Genomic DNA, 6,000 nt, shown 5'->3' with positions numbered 1-6,000 from the left:
GGGGAGAGGAAGGAGGGGGCTCAGTCTGGGAAGGGCTGCTGCTTGACTGCTGTGTGACCTTGGGCAAGTCACTTCATTTCCCTGGACCTCAGGTACCTCATCTATAAAGTGGGGATTGACACTGTAAGCCCCACGTGGGACAGGGACTATGTCCAACCTGATTTTCTTGTACCCCCCTCAGCACTTAGAACAATGTCTGGCACATAGCAATAGCTTAACAAATACCAGATTATTAATCCCAGCTCTGCCACTTGCCTGCTCTCTGACCTTGGGCAAGTCATTTGACTTTTCTGGGCCTCAATATCCTCATCTTCAAGATGGCGATGTAATACCTGTTCTCCCTCCTACTTAGGCTGTGAGCCCCATGTAGGGCAGGGACGGTGTCTGATTTGATTATCTTGTATCTAGGACAGTGGTTGGCACATAGAAAGTGCTGAAGGACATTTTATCATTACTGTTATTATTTTAGGAGCAGCTCTGTTTGAGCAGAAGTTTCTAGAGGTTGTGAGGCAAGGAAGAAAGAGAGCGAAAATCACCCCAAGCACTGAAAATGCAGCATTGTTTCTTCATCCTTATTGACAACACATGACCATCACCCTCGGGATTGTTCCAGACATTTAACTTCCTCCTCAAACCCCCTATCTCCCGCCTCCCCCTTCCCTTGTGCCTAATGATCTGGCCACCTACTTTATTGAGAAAATTGAAACCATCAGGCGGGATCTCCCTAAAATCTCCCCTGCTCCTCTACTGTCCTTCCTTCCTCCTGCTCCTTCTTCAACTCTCCCATCTTTCCCAGCAGTATCTCTAGAAGAGATCTCCTACTTTCTCTCAAAATCCACCCCCTCCACCTGCACATCTGATGCTATCTCTTCACATCTTATCAAAACACTTGCCCCCTTCCATCTCCCCTCCCTGATTGTCACCTTCAACTGTTCACTCTCCAATGGCTTCTTCCCCACTGCTTTCAAACACACCCATATCTCCCCTATCCTAAAAAAAGAATCCTCTCTTGATCCCACAGTTCCCTCCAGTGATCACCCCCATCTCCCTCCTACCATTCCTCTCCAAACCCCTTGAATGAGTTGTCTACACCCACTGTTTCAAGCTCCTCTCCTCCAATTCTCTCCTTGACACCCTCAAGTCTGGCTTCCAACCCCTTCGCTCCACAGAAACCACCCTCTCAAAAGTCACAAATGGTCTTCTTCTTGTCAAATCCAACAGCCTAATCCTCCTCGACCTCTCAGCTATATTCGACACTGTTGACCACCCCCCTACTCCAGGAAACATTATCCAACCTTGGCTTCACTGACACTGTCATCTCCTGGTTGTTCTCCTATCTCTCTGGCCGCCCATTCTCAGTCTCTTTCATGGGATCCTCCTCTTGCCTCCCACCTCCTAACTTTAGGGGTTCCTCAAGGCTCCGTTCTAGGTTCCCTTCTCTTCTTCATCTACACCCACTCCTTTGGAGAACTCATTCACTCCCATGGCTTAAATTCCTACCTCTGTGGATAATTTCCAAATCCACATCTTCAGCCCTTATTTCTCTCCCTCTCTGCAATCTTGCATTTCCTCCTGGTGGGACTTGATTGTCCCACCATCACCTCAAACTTAACATGAGCAAAACAGAACTTTTTATCTTCCCACTCAAACTCTATCCTCCCCCTGACTTTCCCATCACTGTAGACGGCATCATCCTTCCTGTCTCACATATCCACAACCTTGGCATTATCCTTGACTCCTCTCTCTCATTCAAACCACATATTCAATCCATTCCTAAATCCTGTCAGTTCCACCTTCACAACATCACTAAAATCTACACTTTCTTCTCCATCCAAACTGCTGCCACGTTCATTCATTCGTTCATTCAATCATATTTATTGAGTGCTACCTGTGTGCAGAGCACTGTACTAAGTGCTTGGGAAGTACAAGTTGGCAACATCCAGGTACTTATTCTATCCTGCCTTGATGACTGTATCAGTCTCCCTGTTGACCTCCCAGCCTCCTGTCTCTCCCTATTCCAGTCCATAGTTCACTCTGCTGCCCAGATCATTTTTCTACAAAAGTGTTCAGGCCATGTTTCCCCACTCAAGAAGCTCCAGTGGTTGCCCATCCACCTCCGCATCAAACAGAAACTCCTCACCATTGACTCAACCACCTCGCCCCATCCTACCTCACCTCGCTGCTCTCCTACTCCAACCCAGCCAGCTCACTTCCCTCCTCTAATATCACCTTCTCACTGTATCTCAATCTCATCTATCTTGCTGCCAACCTCTCACCCGCCTCCTGCCTCAGGCCTGGAACGCCCTCCCTCTTCATGTCTGACTCTCCCCTCCTTAATAATAATAATAATAATGGCATTTGTTAAGTGCTTACTGTGTGCAAAGCACTGTTCTAAGCGCTGGGGGGATGCAAGGTGATCAGTTTGTCCCACGTGGGGCTCACAGTCTTCATCCCCATTTTACAGATGAGGGAGCTGAGGCACAGAGAAGTGAAGTGACTTGCCCAAAGTCACACAGCTGAAAAGCGACAGAGCAAGGATATGAACCCAGGACTTCTGACTCCCAAGCCCGTGCTCTTTCCACTGAGCCATGCTGCTCCTTCAAAGCCTTATTGAAGGCCCATCTCCTCCAAGAAGCCTTCCCTGACCAAATCCCCCTTTCCTCTTCTCCCATTCCCTACTCTGTCACCCTGACTTGTTCCCTTCCTTCATCCCTCTTCCCAGCCCCATATCTGTAATTTCATTTGTTTACATTAATTCCTGTATCCCCCTCTAGGGAAGCAGCGTGGCTCAGTGGAAAGAGCACGGGCTTTGGAGTCAGAGGTCATGGGTTCAAATCCCAGCTCTGCCAACTGTCAGCTGGGTGACTTTGGGCAAGTCACTTCACTTCTCTGTGCCTCAGCTCCCTCATCTGTAAAACGGGGATGAAGACTGTGAGCCCCATGTGGGACAACCTGATCATCTTGCATCCCCCCAGCGCTTAGAACAGTGCTTTGCACATAGTAAGTGCTTAATAATAATGATGGCATTTGTTAAGCGCTTACTATGTGCAAAGCACTGTTCTAAATGCCATCATCATTATTAGTAGTAGTAGTAGACTGAAAGGTCATTGTGGGCAGGAAATGTGCCTGGTTATTGTTATATTGTCCTCTCCCAAGCACTTAGTACAGTGCCCTGCATGCAGTAAGCGCTCAATGAATTCAACTGACTGACTTAGGTGACTCAGAAGTCCTAAAGTGGCAATTGGAAGGGAAATATGTTGGAGAAGATGAGAGATTAATTGGGGAAGCCTTCCTGAGAGAGATGGGGTGAGCTTACAGTCTAGAGGGGAGAGAAATTGTCAGGCCTCTCCTCATCTTGTCTTATGCCGTCAAGTCATCTCCAAAATATAGCGATGCCATGGACACATCTCTCTCAGAACACCCCACCTCCATCTGCCATCATTCTGGCAGTGGATCCACAGAGTTTTCTTGGTAAAAATCCGGAAGTGGTTTACCATCACTATCTTCTGCACAGTAAACCTGTATATATGTATACATGTTTGTACATATTTATTACTCTATTTATTTATTTATTTATTTCACTTGTACATATCTATTCTATTTATTTTATTTTGTTAGTATGTTTGGTTTTGTTCTCTGTCTCCCCCTTTTAGACTGTGAGCCCACTGTTGGGTAGGAACTGTCTCTATATGTTGCCAACTTGTACTTCCCAAACGCTTAGTACAGTGCTCTGCACACAGTAAGCGCTCAATAAATATGATTGATGATGATGATGATAAACCTGAGTCTCTGTCCCCGACTCTCTCCCCATGCCGCTGCTGCCCAGCACGGGTGAGTTTTGACTGGTGGCGGATGACCTTCTACTCGGTAGCCACTGGCCAAGCTAGGAATGAAATAGGTAGGCCTCTGCTTGACTCTCTCCCCCTTAATCATCATCATCATCATCAATCGTATTTATTGAGCGCTTACTGTGTGCAGAGCACTGTACTAAGCGCTTGGGAAGTACAAGTTGGCAACATAGAGAGACAGTCCCTACCCCACAGAGGACTGGAAACTCTCCAGGTGCGACCCTGAGAGGGGCCTCTCCTTACCTCACTCGGAAAGCCTGCTGGCAATGGAAGGGGACAGTCCCAGGGGACCCCAACATCCAGCTCTCAGCTTCCGCCACTTGTCTGCTGCGTGACCTTGGACAAGTCACTTAACTTGGAGAAGCAACGTGGCCTAATGGATAGAGAAGTCAGAAGGTCCTGGGTTCATTCAATTCATTCATTCAATCATATTTATTGAGCACTTACTGTACTTGTACTTACTTGCAAAGCCCTGTACTAAGCGCTTGGGAGAGTACAGTAGAACAATAAACAGATGCATTCCCTGCCCACAGCGAGCTTACAGTCTAAAGGGGGAGACAGACATTAATATAAATAAATAAATTACAGTTGTGGGTTCTAATCTGGGCTCTACCACTTGTCTGTTGTATGACCTTGGGCAAGTCACTTCACTTCCCTGGGCCTCAGTTACTTCATCTGTAAAATGGGGATTAAGACCGTTAGCACCATGCGGGAAGGGGCTGTGTCCAACCCAATTATCTTGTACCGACCCCACAGTTTAGCCAATTGTTGGGTAGGGACCGTCTCTATATGTTGCCAACTTGCACTTCCCAAACGCTTAGTACAATGCTCCGCACACAGTAAGTGCTCAATAAATACGATTGAATGAATGAATGAATGAATGAATGAACAATGCCTGGTACATAGTAAACACTTAACATACACCATTTGAAAAAACATACCAAAAAAAACTTTTTTCTCTGCACCTCAGTTTCCTCATCTGTATAATGGGGATTAAATCCTTCTCCCTCCTATCTAGACTGTGAGCCCCTTGTTTAGAACAGTGCTTGGCACATGGTAAGCAAGGCCTAGGGGGAAAAGCACAGGCCTGGGTGACAGAGGACCTGGGTTCTAATCTCAGCTCTTCCACGTCTGCTGTGTGACCTTGAGCAAGTCACTTAACTTCTCTGGGCCTCAGTTACCCCATCTATAAAATGGAGTTTACATCCTACTTTCTTCTATCTAGACTGTGAGCTCCATGTGGGACAGGGACTGTGTCCAACCTGATTAACTTGTATCTCTGAAGGAGCGTGGCCTAGTGGCAAGAACCTGGGCTTGGGAGTCAGAAGTCATGGGTTCTAATCCCAGTTTCACCACTGGTCTGCTGTGTGACCTTGGGCAAGTCACTTCAATTCTCTGTGCCTCTGTGACCTCATCTGTAAAATGGGGATGGAGACTGTGAGCCCTACATGGGACAATCTGATTACCTGGTATTTACCCCAGTGCTAGAACAGTGCTCTGCAAATAGTAAGCAGTGTAGCTCAATGGAAAGAGCACGGGCTTTGGAGTCAGAGATCATGGGTTCAAATCCCAGCTCCCCCAGTTGTCATCTGTGTAACTTTGGGCAAGTCACTTAAAACTTCCCTGTGCCTCAGTTACCTCATCGGTAAAATGGGGATTAAGACCAAGAGCCCCACATGGGACAACCTGATCACCTTGTAACCTCCCCAGCACTTAGAACAGTGCTTTGCACATAGTAAGTGCTTAATAAATGTCATCATTATTATTAGTAAGTGCTTAACAAGTACTATAATTATTACTATTATGGTAAGTGATGAACAAATGCCATCATTATCATCATGGTTATCACTATGATTGTTAATAATGTTATTATTATCCACCAGCCGAGGTCCACGCTCTCTCTCCTAGGCTGTTCCAGCAGGAGCCCAGGAGCTGAGACTTGACTCTTCCCAAAATTCAGCTGAAGAGGAGCACCCGTCCTTCCCAGCCTGCAGCTGGCAGGTTGTTTCTTGTGGAGAATGGCACTTCCTAGCACTTAGTACAGTGCTCTGCGCACAGTAAGCTCTTAGTCAACATCATTGGATTGATAGACTGGAAGCGTCCTGTGAGCAGGAAGCATGTCTACTGTCTCCAATTATATTGTCCTCTTCCA

This window comes from Tachyglossus aculeatus, chromosome 1 (assembly GCF_015852505.1).
Source record: "Tachyglossus aculeatus isolate mTacAcu1 chromosome 1, mTacAcu1.pri, whole genome shotgun sequence".
NCBI classification, from domain to species: Eukaryota; Metazoa; Chordata; class Mammalia; order Monotremata; family Tachyglossidae; genus Tachyglossus; species Tachyglossus aculeatus.
This window is presented reverse-complemented; position numbering follows the sequence as displayed.